General features: G+C 39.6%; 1 pseudogene; it reads right to left on the reverse strand.

Annotated features, from left to right (window-relative positions):
* Positions 1-3,743: 3,743 nt before the first annotated feature.
* Positions 3,744-3,917, reverse strand: LOC136134209 (cytochrome c oxidase assembly protein COX14-like; annotated as a pseudogene).
* Between the last annotated feature and the right edge of the window lie 11,058 nt (positions 3,918-14,975).

Genomic DNA, 14,975 nt, shown 5'->3' on the forward strand with positions numbered 1-14,975 from the left:
TTCACGGTTAACCTTTTCACACAGAAACTGTTGAAAACTTCAGAAAGTCACTGCAGCTTGATAAGGTTTTTAGGCAATCCATTCATCACCCCGTTGTTTCTCACGGAACAAGTAACACTGAGCTAGACAACAGGAAACGCTGCCCTTGGCAGAGGTGATGACACCAAGACAACACTTCTCTCATTAAGGAGACAGGCACCAATTCCAAAATGCCAGTTAAGCAGAAGAGCCTACAAATTCACTGCAAAAGATTTAGCAACACTTTATAGCTAATATCTATCCATCTGGAATTGAAATGTCTTTGAGGGAGAGTATGTCAGAAGCAGTGTACTGTTAATATTACATTATAACCACTAAAATTGCGTAAATACATTCCCGGCTTCAACCACGATAGCCACAACACCCGTGCATACACCCATCCTAGGCCACATTTTACAAGTTCCTCTGTCTTGCAGGCTTCGTGAGGATGGAAGAATACAGAGTTGAGGATTCAGCCACCACTGAGCCATCATCCCTGTGGGTCCTACTCTACCCTTCTGGTTTGTGAAGCGTATAGCTCGGCTGCAGGCAGAGGAAAATGTTCTTGCCTCGTATTTGAGCATCTTCTGCCTTGCCCCATGCTACACGGTCAGTGAGGATCAAATTCCACCGACTTTGAAAACCAGATCGGTTTTGATTCTACACTCCTGAGATGTCTGAGAAGAGTGTTAAAGCTGACCTGATTCATCGGTTCCTGGGAGCCTTCCTGACCTCAGGAATCCAACCCAGGGAAGAGGCAATACGACATTCTTTCCTACCCCAGGGTTTGTATAAGCTGCTTTTGCACTTAAATTGTTCTCAAGCCCCTTTCCCATTTCCCAACCCTGCAAAAACCCAGCACCTGTAACAAGCAGTGAGAGCCATAACCAAGGGGCACATGGGAGACTTCCTTTGGTGTTTTAGTTTGGGAGCTCGAGGCTTAGAGGTTGATGGCAGTGGTTTTGTTTTGTTTTCTACTTTTCTATTCATTTTGTTCAATCTGTAAGCATTTTGCTTTTATTTCCTTCTAAACATAATTTTCTCTAATTCATTTGTACTGTTATGATTTTTTATATCTTATTTTAATGTCTTAGTTTTTATCAACCCTTTGATCTTGACATTTCTGAAAAGGATATTAAGGAATTATCTAGGGCAGAGCTTCACTAACTCGCTGTGGTGAAGGAGCAGGTTTGTTTGTTTGTTTTTTGCGGTACGCGGGCCTCTCACTATTGTGGCCTCTCCTGTTGCGGACCACAGGCTCCGGACGCGCAGGCTCAGCAGCCATGGCTCACGGGCCCAGCCGCTCCGCGGCATGTGGGATCCTCCCGGACCGGGGCACGAACCCACGTCTCCTGCATCGGCAGGCAGACTCTCAACCACTGTGCCACCAGGGAAGCCCCCAGATTTTTATTTTTAATCTCAGTCCACTGAGGACCAATATTTTAGTAAAACAAAACTAAAGCAATGATACACTTGGATATCACAGCAATGTAAAATAGTTAAAGTTTCTAGGTATTTACTCTCAATTTCTGCATTTAGTTTCAGACCAGTGACAATTAGGGACCAGCACCAGTTCACATTCAGAGTAGCACTGGTTACCAATTCCCTCATTTATTTGTTTTAAATGGCATTTTTCATTGTAGAAAATTTGGAAAATGAAGAAAAAAGAAAACAAAATCTCTCATGATTCCACCACCTAGAGAGAAAAACTGTTGAAATATACTGATATTTTATACTGTATATACTGATATATGTACATACATATGTGTGTGTGTGTGTGTGTGTGTGTGTATAGACATATATACAGTGGTTGCACAGCCATCATCACAATCTAAATTTAAAGCATTTTTATCACCTCTACAAGAAACCCTCTACCATTAGCAGTCACTCCCTACTCCCCACTCCCTAGTCCCTGGGAACCACTAATCTAATTTCTGCCTCTATAGATGTGCCTTTTCTTGACATTTCGTATAAATGGAATCATACAATGTGTGTTTTTTTGTGTTTAGCTACTCTCAACTTAGCATAATGTTTTTTCGTTTTCTTGGTTTTTTTTAACATCTTTATTGGAGTATAATTGCTTTACAACGGTGTGTTAGTTTCTGCTTTATAACAAAGTGAATCAGTTATACATATACATATGTCCCCATATCTCTTCCCTCTTGCGTCTCCCTCCCTCCCACCCTCCCTATCCCACCCCTCTAGGTGGTCACAAAGCACCGAGCTGATCTCCCTGTGCTATGCGGCTGCTTCCCACTAGCTATCTATTTTATATTTGGTAGTGTATATATGTCCATGCCACTCTCTTACTTTCTCCCAGCTTACCCTTCCGTCTCCCTGTATCCTCAAGTCCTTTCTCTAGTAGGTCTGCGTCTTTATTCCCGTCTTGCCCCTAGGTTCTTCATGACCACTTTTTTTTTTTTTTTAGATTCCATATATATAGCATAATGGTTTTAAGATTCATCCATGTTGTGGCATGTAACAGTATTTCCTTCCTTTTTATTGCTGAATAACATTATATTCTATGAATATATCAAATTTTGTTTATCCATTCATCAGTTGATGGATATTTGCATTGTTTCCACTCTGGCTATTATGAATAATGCTGCTATGAACATTCATGTATAAGTTTTTGCATAGACATATGTTTTCATTTCTCTTGGGTAAATACCTAGGTGTGAAATTGCTGAGTCATATGGTAACTCTGTGTTTAGCATTTTGAGAAAACACATATCTATTTTATAATTTAAAAAATTGGAACCAGTGTATATACACTTTGTTAAACTTGATATCATTTTTATTATGAACATTTTGCAATGTCTTTCAATAATCTTCAAAAAGATGACTTTTAATACTTATACATTTTTCCTTTTTATATAAGCATTGCAATTATTTTCTTATTGTTGGACAACCTACTGCTTTTATACATAGCATTGATGGGCATATTTGTACATAAATATGTGAGCACAACTCTACTATTAAATTTTTACTTTTATTAAATATTAATCTTTTCATTTATTTTCAAAAGCTTATTGGCTTTTGGCTCTTTTATTTTAAATCTCATCCATTTTGTGTCATTGCTTTTTGGCTCCAAATATCTCACATATTGATTCATTATTTTTAACTTCTATTTATTCCTCCCCCCACTTTTTTTTTTTAACCTTAGTTCTAGTTTCTTAGATTTAGTCTCCTCTCAACCTTTGTTCAGGCAAAAGTAATATTCTGCTTTAGGTTTAGAAACTGTTAAAAAACACTTTGATTTCATTATAATTTGTCTCATTAACTTATACAAAGGGGGATAACAAAAGGGGATAATAAATCACCATCATCTGAAGAACCCAACACTTATTCTTGCTTTTTTTTTTTTTTGCTTTGGGGAAGAAAAAAATTAGAAAAAAAACATGCATCGATGATGTGACTTGAATTTTAAGAAACATATTTCATAAATAAGCACTATTTCCCATAAATGCACTCTTTCTGATTCGAAGCAATTTTTTTTTTTGGCAAAATATTTAATGTCTGTAAGTGTGCCTCACCCTCCTATTCCTGTTATGATTCGATAGCCTCTCCAAACTGGCTGTACCAGAGAAAACATGGGCACATTTTCCCAGCAGGATTCGAAAACCATTAAAGCCCTGGTCCTCTTGACTCAGAAATGACTACAGGTGAGGTCCTTCCACAGCATGCCTCAGGTGTCTCTGCTCAAGGAAAAAAGCCCCCCATTTCTACAAGACTCCCGAGGTCTTCTGTTCTTCTGCAGCTTGGCACTGGGAGCTGGGCGGCTGGAAATAGTGGTAGGCTCAGGCACTGCAGAGGTAGTCCCCATACACAGTGAGAAGCATCATGGAGGAGGAGAAGGTCTTGTAGCCAATGTTAGCCAGTTTCTTGGCAGTTGGCATGTTGTCCCCCTCTAGGATTCGGCTCCCAATGCGAGCTAGGGCCCCGCGGGCCAGACGTAGCATAACCCCCCGCAGCAAGGCTGGAGCCTGCAGTGGCTGCCCAGAGCAATTTTATTAAGTCTAGAAGTTAGTCTCTCTTGTAGATGTCAAAGTCTTTCTTGATCACGAGCCTTTATTACACTATTTGAATTAAAAGAAACCCCAGATTCACAAATCTGCCATTTGAGCAATTTAGTTTTTTAGAAACTTGCTTAAACTTCATTAATCAAACACTTTCAACTTTTCTGTTGCCTTTTCAATCTCAAGGTAAAAATGATCATAGTACATCACTGATTACCTAATACTTCCTCTCTGTGTAAGATTTTGGTTACTGCTGGGTAAAAAAGGAAAAAGAAAACAACTTTGTTTTAGTCGACTTTATTTTTTAGAACATTTTAAAATTTACAGAAAACTTGAGAAGATAGTACAGAGAGTTCTCATGTACCTCATACCCAGTTTCCCCTATTATTAACATATTACATTAGTGCGGTACATTTGTTATAATTAATGAACCAACATCAACACATTATTAATAACTATAGTCCATAGTTGTTTCAGATTTCCTTAGTTTTTGTCTAATGTCTTTTTCTGGTCCAGGATGCTACGTTATAATTAGTTGTCATGTCTCCTTAGACTCCTCTCTGCTATTAAAGTTTCTCAGACCTTCCTTGTTTCTGACAACCTTGACTGTTTTGAGGGCAACAGGTCAGATACATTGTAGCATGACCCGCTACTGGAATTTGAACATATATTTTTTTAATTCCAAATTTTCTCTGAAGAAGAGAAAATTAAAAATTCTTTTTAATTTTATTTTTGGATGCATTGGGTCTTCGTTGCTGTGTGCAGGCTTTCTCTAGTTGCAGCGAGTGGGGGCTACTCTTCATTGCAGTGCGTGGGCTTCTCATTGCGGTGGCTTATCTTGTTGCTGAGCATGGGCTCTAGGTGCTCAGGCTTCAGTAGTTGTGGCTCGCAGGCTCTGGAGCACAGGCTCAGTGGTTGTGGCACATGGGCTTAGTTGCTCCTCAGCATGTGGGATTTTCCTGGACCAGGGATCAAACCCGTGTCCCCTGCATTGGGAGGTGGATTCTTAACTACTGCACCACCAGGGAATCCCGACACATTCCTTTTTTAAAAATTTATTTATTTACTTTTGGCTGCATTGGGTCTTCGTTGCTGCATGTGGGCTTTTTCTAGTTGTGGTGAGCGGGGCCTACTCTTCATTGCGGTGTGTGGGCTTCTCATTGCGGTGGCTTCTCTTGTTGCAGAGCACGGGCTCTAGGCACGTGGGCTTCAGTAATTGTGGCTCGCGGGCTCTAGAGCGCAGGATCAGTAGTTGTGGCGCACAGGCTTAGCTGCTCCACAGCATGTGGGATCTTCCCGGGCCAGGGATCAAACCCGTGTCTCCTGCACTGGTAGGTGGATTCTTAACGACTGTGCCACCAGGGAAGCCCCCAAGACACTTATTCTTAATCCCACATCTTCTATCCTTCTATTGTTGATTTACTCAAACATTTAAAATTGTCTTCTTCCTCTTTGTCTACATTTATATTTTTCCTTTATTTACATAGAAGTTGGGTAAACAGCATAGCCAGGCTATAGGCATAGTTTTAAGAAAACAGCCCACTCTATGGCAGGGGGTTAGCGGCACCCCCATCCTGCACATCCTAATGCATTCTCTACACCTGATCATTCTACTTCTAGCCTTAGCACCTAATCACCCAAAGGCCTCACTTCCTAATAACCCTGGGGGTTAGAATTTCAACATGAATTCTGGTGGGACACAAACATTCAGACCATAGCATCAGCCAACACCAAGTGGAACAGATCCCAACCACCCAGTTGATCTAAGACAACCGATGGAATTATAAGAGGTAAAAATATCCCAAACCCCATTTCCTAACATATCAAAATTACAGGCTTTATTCCACATCTGAGTAGACCTCAAACCCCTTTCAAGATTTGTCTTGGGAGCAAGGGCATAGGGGTCTCTTGACACTCAGGGAAGATAAAATGTCTGATGTTCAGCACGGGTGGGGAAGGTGGACCTTATTAAAAGTAATCAAAATTCAAAGAAACTATTTGAAAAGAGGATTCTGATCAAATACATTTGAAAAGAGGTCTAATAAATATTTGAAAAGAAAGGGAGTCACGGTGTTTCTCAAGAAAAACAAAGGAAAGTATGCCATTGAAGATTTGTAAAGGGATCATGATGTTTGTTCGAGGGGGAAATACACTAAGACTAATTTTTGTTCAAGTTTTAATTAACTATGTGACAAGAGAAGTTGCTGGGAGTTTGGGGTTTTTTGTTTGTTTTTGGCAAATGGATTAGGCTAATTTCCCCATCTTTATAATTTATCACTTTCACACTGGTTATTTCTACTTGGTGGAACCAACTGTGAAATTATCTTGTGCTTTTTTCTCACTCTATCTGGCTCTGTCCTTAGTGTCCCTTTTGCTATGGGCCCCTTCAAGTTCATTGTATCACTGTCAGTAGCGGAGAGGGTTGTTTAGAAGACTGAGACCTGTTTGCTCTCTAGGGCACACATACTCTAAAGATGTCTACAATTGGGTATTGGCACTTTGACCAAGACAAGTCCTGTCTTGGGAGGAATCATTTATCACAAAGAATGAAAAGATTTCGTAGTCAGTATTGTTCTACTCCAGCTAATTTTATTTATTATCAAGGACAAATGGGACAAATTCAATCAGTACTTGCAGGGTATCAAAAGCGAGAGTGGGTGAGACATATAATATTTCCTATAAGTAACATATCTATAACAATTTGACATTTGAATATGCTGCTTTTGTAGAATATTTGAGCCTTCAATGTTTAGGACTTTTAGAAAACATTCAAAGCAAAAATGTCAGTTTTCCCAATAATTGTTCCATATGTCAGATTTCATGATTGTTGGAAAAAGAGCAAAAGGCTGGGAAATAGATGCCTGCATGACAAAAATGAGATGGATCCATCTGGAAACAGGATTCTACTAGATAACCAACTTAAAAAAAATTTTTTTTTATAATTATTACTTTTTAAATTATTTATTTATTTATTTGGCTGCACTGGGTCCTAGTTGCGGCACATGGGATCTTCGTTGCTGTGTGCGGGATCTTCCTTGCAGTATGCGGATCTTTAGTTGCGGCACGCAGGATCTTTTAGTTGAGGCGTGAGTGTAGGATCTAGTTCCCTGACCAGGGATCGAACCCGGGCCCCCTGCATTGGGAGCGTGGAGTCTTAGCCACTGGACCACCAGGGAAGTCCCAAGATAACCAACTTTTAGATAATAATATATTCATACAACTCAAAACATTTTAAATATAGAAAGGTTATTTCCCATCATAAGAAAAAAAATTGTAACTATATGTGGTGATGGATGTTAACTAGAATTATTGCGATGATCATTTCTCAATATATACAAATATTGAATCATTATGTTGTACACCTGAACCTAATATAATGTTATGTCAACTATATCAATTTAAAAAACGAGACAGGTTACATGGGAAAAACGTCTCCCACACAGCCCTGACCCATTCTGTCCAGTTTCCACACCAGCATCCATCCCATCCCCACGAAACCACTGTTATTAGTTTCTGGTGTTTTCTTCCAGAATGTCTTTAGGCATATAAGCAATACAGATATATATTCTTATTTTGTCTTAAAAAATCTTTTTGTTGAAGCATAACATTGATACATATAGTAAGTTCTAGTAGCTACAAGAACATTTCCCCAACATCTTCCCCAAAACCCTCACACTCCCTTCTAGACAGTATCCCCAAAAGATAACCACTATTCTGACCTTTATCACTATAAATTAGTTTTGTCTATTCTTGAGTTCCATATACATGAAATCATACAGTATATACTTTTCTGTGTATGGCTTCTTTCACTCGACATTACATCTGTGAGGTTCATCCATGTTTCTGTGTATGGCAATCTCTTGTTCTTTTCTTCTTTGATATGTATTATTCCACTTTCTGATTATACCTCCATTTGTCTACCCATTCTACTGTTGATAAACAGGTTAGTTGTTTCCAGTCTGAGGCTGTTATGAATAGTGCTGCTATAAACATTTTTATACATATCTTTTAGTGGATATAGCACTCATTTCGGTTGCCTATATAGAATGGTTTAGATGGGTCATATATAGGCCTCAGAAGATACCATAAGACAGATTTCCAAAGTAGTTATAACAATTTATATCCCCCCTAGCAGTGTATAAGCTCTAGTTGCTCCATCCCCACAACAACCCTTTGGTATTGTCAGTCCTTTTAAACAATATGAAACAAAGTATCATTATTCACCTTGGGAGGATGCTAGGGAGCCAACTTATTATTTAAACCAGTAAATAAAGGGGGGTAAAATCAAGCATTTTTCTGTTTTTCTTATATGATCTCTATTTCAGGATAACCAAATAATGAGAAATTTCTTTTTTTGGATAAGAGTTTCAGATAAGAAACAGAGGAGGACTATATTAGAACTCAGATATTATCATTTTTCAGTCCATCATATACCAATGGATATAGGCATTTCTATTAACATCACAAAAAAAGAGACAATCAGACACCAATTAGACTCCTAATGGGATTACACATCAACACCTATAATGTAGTCTTACCACACTTCCTTGAAGAAATTTGAATCTCTATCTGAACAAGCCTCTAGATCTAATTACCAGTTTACAGGAAACATAAGGGCCAGAGGAACATGTCAAACAACATCACAGGGAAAATCATCTAAACGCAGACTACAGGGAAATCGTATAGGAAGATAACCTGGTTTTGTCAACAACAAGAAATAAAGGAGATTTTTTAAATGATAGAGAGGAAAACCATAGGTTAAAAGAGATTTAAGATAACCTATGAAACAACTACAACACGTAAACCTCATTCAAACCCTGATTCAAACAAATTGTACTAAAAAAGAAGACATTCAGTGAAGTGTGAACACTGATTGGGTAGTTAATAATATCAAGGAAGTGTTAAAATGCTTTTAGGTGTGATAAGGTATTGTGGTTATGTTTTTTAAAACATTCTTATCTTTTAGAGGAATATACAGAAATATTTACAGATTAAATTACATGATGCCTGGGATTGTTTTAAAAATAATCTGGGGGATTCCCTGGTGGCGCAGTGGTTGAGAGTCCGCCTGCCGATGCGGGGGACACGGGTTCGTGCCCTGGTCCGGGAGGACCCCACATGCTGCAGAGCGGCTGGGCCCATGAGCCATGGCCGCTGAGCCTGCGCGTCCGGAGCCTGCGCTTCCGGAGCCTGTGGTCCGCAACGGGAGGGGCCACAGCAGTGAGAGGCCCGCGTACCGCCAAAAAAAAAAAAATAATAATAACCTGGGACTTCCCTGGTGGCGCAGTGGTTAAGAATCCACCTACCAATGCAGGGGACACGGGTTCAAGCCGTGGTCCAGGAAGATCCCACATGCCACGGAGCAACTAAGCCCGTGCGCCACAACTACTGAGCCTGCACTCTAGAGCCCACGAGCCACGAGTCACAACTACTGAGCCCTCGCACCACAACTACTGAAGCCAGCACACCTAGAGCCCATGCTCCACAACAAGACAAGCCGCCTCAGTGAGAAGCCTGCACACCACAACGAAGAGTAGCCCCCACTCACCGCAACTAGAGAAAGCCTGTGTGCAGCAACAAAGACCCAACGCAGTCAAAATTAAATAAATAAATAGAAGTTTTTAAAAAATCTGGAGGGGGAAAATGGAGGGTCTGGATGATATATGATTATCCATATGTTGATAGTTGTTGAATCTGGGTGATGGAAACATTGGGTTCATTATATTATTCTCTCTGCTTTTGTATATGTTTGAAATTTTCCATAACAAAGCTTTTAAAAATACTTTTAAAAACTGTCCCTATGGTATTTGCTATAATAGCAAATATTTGGAAACAAACTAGATGTTCACAGTATGAAAACAGCTAAAATAAATGTAGTATATTTGTATAATGAAATAATATATACAGTAGTTCTCAAACTTTTTGGTCTTAGAAACATTACACTATTAAAAATTATTAAAGACCCCAAAAGTTTTGTTTATGTAGGTTGTAACTATTAATATTTGCTATATTACAAATTAAAACTGACAAATTTTAAAATTTGTATTGATATATTAATCATTTTAAAATACTGATAATAAACCCATAATAGTTTATGAAACAGAATATGGGACATGTAATATTTTACATTTTCAGGATGCTTTCAACTGTGAGTAATAGAAAATGTGACTAGGGAATTCCCTGGCAGTGCAGTGGCTAGGACTCCACGCTTTCACTGCATGGGGCACAGGTTCGACCCCTGGTCTGGGAACTAAGATCCCACAAGCCATGTGGTATGGCCAAAGAAAAAAAAAAAGAAAGAAAAGAAAATGTGACTAAGAATAGCTTAAATAACAAGAGATTTATCATCTCACATGACAAGAAGCCTGAAGGTAACAAGGCTCCAGGGTTGATTAATTTCAGGGTCAGTGACATCATCAAGGGTCAAGATTCTTCCTAACTTTTCTCTTTGCCACCTCTGTTTATGAACAGGCTCCCTCGTAGTTATGAGATGACTATCACAGCTCTAGGTACCACACAAATGTCAAAGGCAGAAAAAGGGGACCTAGAGAAAGCCTGCATGCATCAGTGAAGACCCAACACAGCTAAAAAAAAAAAAAAAAAATGAACTGGTCTTGTACAGTGCATCCCTAACTCAGCTATTAAAAAGAAAAATGGGACCATCTGGGGTTCAATATAAACATCAAAGGCTGGTTCTTGTTCATTTAAAACACCATAACAACGTTGTAAATCAACTATGCTCCAATATAAAATAAAAATTAAATTAAAAAAATAATAAAACACTATAGGCCAAGTTATAGTGTTAACAGTGAGAATGACCTCTCTCCCCCGAGGTTTCCCCTGAGCACACTGGAAAGGATGCCAGCAATCCAACTGGATGTCCCAAGTTAGTAAATATAATCCAAATGGAATATTAGGATAATAAGCAAGAAAAGTTCTCAGATTTAAAGAATAAACTATTTTATTTTATTTACTGCATACTTTTGCATTTATGCCAACGTTTTCATCTATATCATCTATTTTCTCAAAGGTTATAGTTTAAAGTAACAACTTGGAAAGTCAACCTATCACTTGTTGCCAGGTGTTCTATATGTATTTGGCTCATTTAATCCTCACAACAACCCTGTGAGTTAGGCATTATTATCATCTCCACTTTCCAGATGAAGAAACTAAAGCATCAAGAGATTTTGTGACTTTCCCAACTCACACACCACTCTGTGTGGAGCTAGGATTCAAATCCTAGCAGTCTGGCTCCATTGCTTTCAACTAAATGCTTACCTCTATATGGTTTTAGAAAAATATGCTCAAGCACATGAGTTGAAAATTTAAGGCTAATTGGTAGAAGCATATAGAGTATAATTTTCAAAACGATAGAAGAAAATAATCAAATAAAACTTGATCGATTCAGCAGAAGGCCAAAAAAGGTGGGGGAGGGGAATCTTTCTCTCTGGCTGATAATTAACCACCGTCATAAATGGCAGAGCAACTACCTACACCAGGAAGTTGGTGACAAACCTACTGCTTCAAAGGGTCATAGCTGTCCTTCACCCTAGAAAGGCAACAGTACCTAAGACATTAACTCCGCAAAAACACATGTGTGTGCAAAATCACAGATGTCATCTGTGTCTTCAGATTCAGACCCATTTTGTCATGGCTTTGGCATGAACTATTATTTTTAGGATTACACAAAGAAAAATAAACTCATGGCCTATATTGAAAGAGAAAGACCTCAAGAAAACAGCAAAAGGATTACAAGAATAGATGAAGAAAGTCAGGGGGTGGAGAAACCGATGTTGGAGCTAGCAACAAAGAAGGATTAAATGCCTTGATTTGTTTCACTAGAGAATAAACTGTATAAAAACAAAAAAGGGATGGTAACAAAGAGAAAGGACAGTAAATTTTAAAATGCATCCAACTAGTCCAAAACTGAACTTTGTCTTACCTAACAAACATGTCCTGCCCCTGAGCTCAAAGCTTCACCAGCTTCTCGGTCCGAAGCCAGAAGTTTGGAAGTCAGCACAGACGCCTTGCTCCTTCTCCATGTGTATCCAATAATGACCAAATCCAGCTGATTGACATCCTACTTACTTTCCAAACCATTCCACCTTTCCATCTGTACCACCTGTGACCGGGGTCAGTCAGCATGTCATTAACAAGAGCTGCCTAACTGGTCTCCTTGCTTCTGAATTTGTTCCTCTTCAATTCACCACTTCCCAACTCATCAAAGTTATTGTGGTCAAATACAGTTCTGGTAACGCCACTCTTGGCCTAAACCCTTCGGCAGCTCCCCATCACCTACCTAATAAGCTTTCGGTTCAAGTCTCCGCCTCTTTTCTCCAGCCTCATTTCCCATTGAGATTCTTAGCATTCTCTAAAACTGTGGTGCTGTGCTCTTGCTGCACACCTGTCTGTACCTTGTCACCCCAGCCTGAACTCCTAATCTTTCCTCATGGTTCATCTCATGTTGTCCAAGAAGCCTTCCCTGCTGCCCAGCCACCCTCAGTGCTCTGCAGTGCTTACCGTGATGCACTGAAATCATTTCTTTTCCTGTCTGCAGTACCCACTAGACTGAGTTATTTGAGGAAAGGAGTTGAAGCTTATTTATATTTGTATACTCCGAGTCTGGCATCCATTTGAAAAATATTTATTGAGGACCTGCTATGTGGCAGGCACTATTCCATGGGCTGGGGATACGGTGGTGAACAGGGCAGACAAGGCACCCGCAGTTCATGGTGCAGTCTCATTCTAAGAGACACAGAAGGCACATCTGTGGAATGAGCTGGATTCTATAGGTGCAGATAGAAGGTATTTTTTCTTTCCCATCTCTCCTAGATAAGCTCCCTTTGCTGAATAACGTTTTCCCTGCCCCCACCTCTTAGATAATAAGTGGATAAATAAATGAATGCTCTCTTTGTTTTGACTTTTAAAATCCTAGCCCAGTGAAATGATCAGATCTTCAAACTAATTTAGAGCATCTCCCCTTCTCTAGGAGGGGTCTGACAAAGCCTTGACCAGTGAATCACTGCTGTTTCTTTCCACTCCAGACTTCCTCTCTAACACTCTGGGTGATACTGGGTGGAGTTAGAATGCTCTCAGCCATTCTGAAATCTGGGGAAGTTGAATTGGGGATATATTCAGTTTGGGTTCAATGGGATACATTTATATGATTTCCAGTTACTTCCATGTATAGTGAAATTATTGCTAGCTGTCCTGGTATAGGAATAGCTTCCTGGTAGGGAATACTCCTCCCTACCATTCACAGGGCTCACTGGCCCTGCAACATGAAACAAAGGTGCCAGGCCAGGGCTGGATAACAATATGAAAGTGTCCTACAGGAAATATTTTAACAACGGAGGAGAAACAAGTTTCAAATATAAAGAGCTAGAAGCTAGTGTGTGGTGAGTTGTCTAGTTATTTGACTTGTATCATTGTAAGCAGAGGACTCATTGGAAAGCTCATTGTCAGAAAAGTTCTCTCTTGGGCAGGAATGTACACAGTCAATGTCATATGAAGAGGTGATTGAGGAGCATGCAGCCAAAACACAGAAGAAAAAGTATTATTGAGATGTGTCAGGCAGTTCATTTTAAGAAAATATTATCTTGGGACTTCCCTGGTGGTGCAGTGGTTAAGACTCCGCACTCCCAATGCAGGGGGCCCGGGTTCAATCCCTGGTCAGGGAACTAGAATCCCACATGCATGCCGCAACCAAGTGTTCACATGCCACAAATAAGGAGCCCGCCTTCTGCAACTAAGTTCCGGTGTAACCAAATAAAAATAAATAAATATTTTAAAAAAGAAAATATTATCTTATTTTTCTGGATGTGTGACATCTGTGATATCTGTTTGTGGTATATTTTTAAATTATATAAATTGTTTATTTTCTCTTCTTAAGTAAATATTTACTTTAATATCTCATTTTATTTGTAACTTTATGTTCTTCTTTTTAAAGAAGTCCCAAATGTAGTAGAGCTTCAGGGTCCACAGAACTGCATCCAACCCTGAGCAGGGTATGTACTTCAGAAGCCCTCCAAGAAGTCTCTTTCAAAGAGGGGTTAGCCCCTGCCTCCCCACAACCATGGGAAGGGCACACATGCAGAGCATACTGACAATGATCCCTCCTGGGAAATCCTCCCTTGAGATCCCCCAAACTCTTTTATGGGCTATGGGTGGGTGATTGCTGTTGTAGGAAGAACCAACTTCTCCATCCCTTACTGTGTGGGGGGCTCTAGGAGTACTTGCTACCTCCTATACCATGCTTGGCCTTTGGAGTCTCTGATAAAATTCTAAGTCAGAGCCCCTTTCTAACATCCTACAACATGAGTAAACAAACATGAATTTCAGATCTTGGGTAATGCTATTAGGAAACTTAAATGATAGCGATTAAGAATGGAGACTACTTTCCATGACCAGAACCTAAATGAGGAAAAGGAGCCACTATGAGAAGATCTGGGAGCAGAGAGAAGAGCAAGTGCAAAGACCCTGAGGAGAAAATCAAGAGTCCAAAAGAAGGCCAGTACATCTAGTGTGTAATAATCAAGGGGATGAGTAGTCTTGAGTTGGAGTCAAAGTCTGGCAGGAGCTAGATCATACGGGACTTTGTGAATTCTACAGAAATTTATTTTATTCTAAATAATGGGAAGTCATTGGATAGTTTTAGTAGGGATGTGATGTGCGCAGCTTTTTAATTTTATTTTTTATTATCATTATGGTTGCTATGGGAAAGCGGATTGTAGTCAGGAAGGAGAAAAAGCAAGGAGGCTGGAAACTGTTCAGATGAATTGGATTAGGTGATCCAATCAAACCATTGAAGTTAAAAAAAAAAAAAAAAGAAAAGAAAAATCACTGTGGTGATACAGAACTAGCCTGAGACATGTGGGTGCCCTAAGCAGGTAAAGAATTCAGCACTCCTTCGGTCAGTCCCCAAACTGGCTGTTTTCA

The sequence above is a fragment of the Phocoena phocoena genome, chromosome 14 (assembly GCF_963924675.1).
Source record: "Phocoena phocoena chromosome 14, mPhoPho1.1, whole genome shotgun sequence".
NCBI classification, from domain to species: Eukaryota; Metazoa; Chordata; class Mammalia; order Artiodactyla; family Phocoenidae; genus Phocoena; species Phocoena phocoena.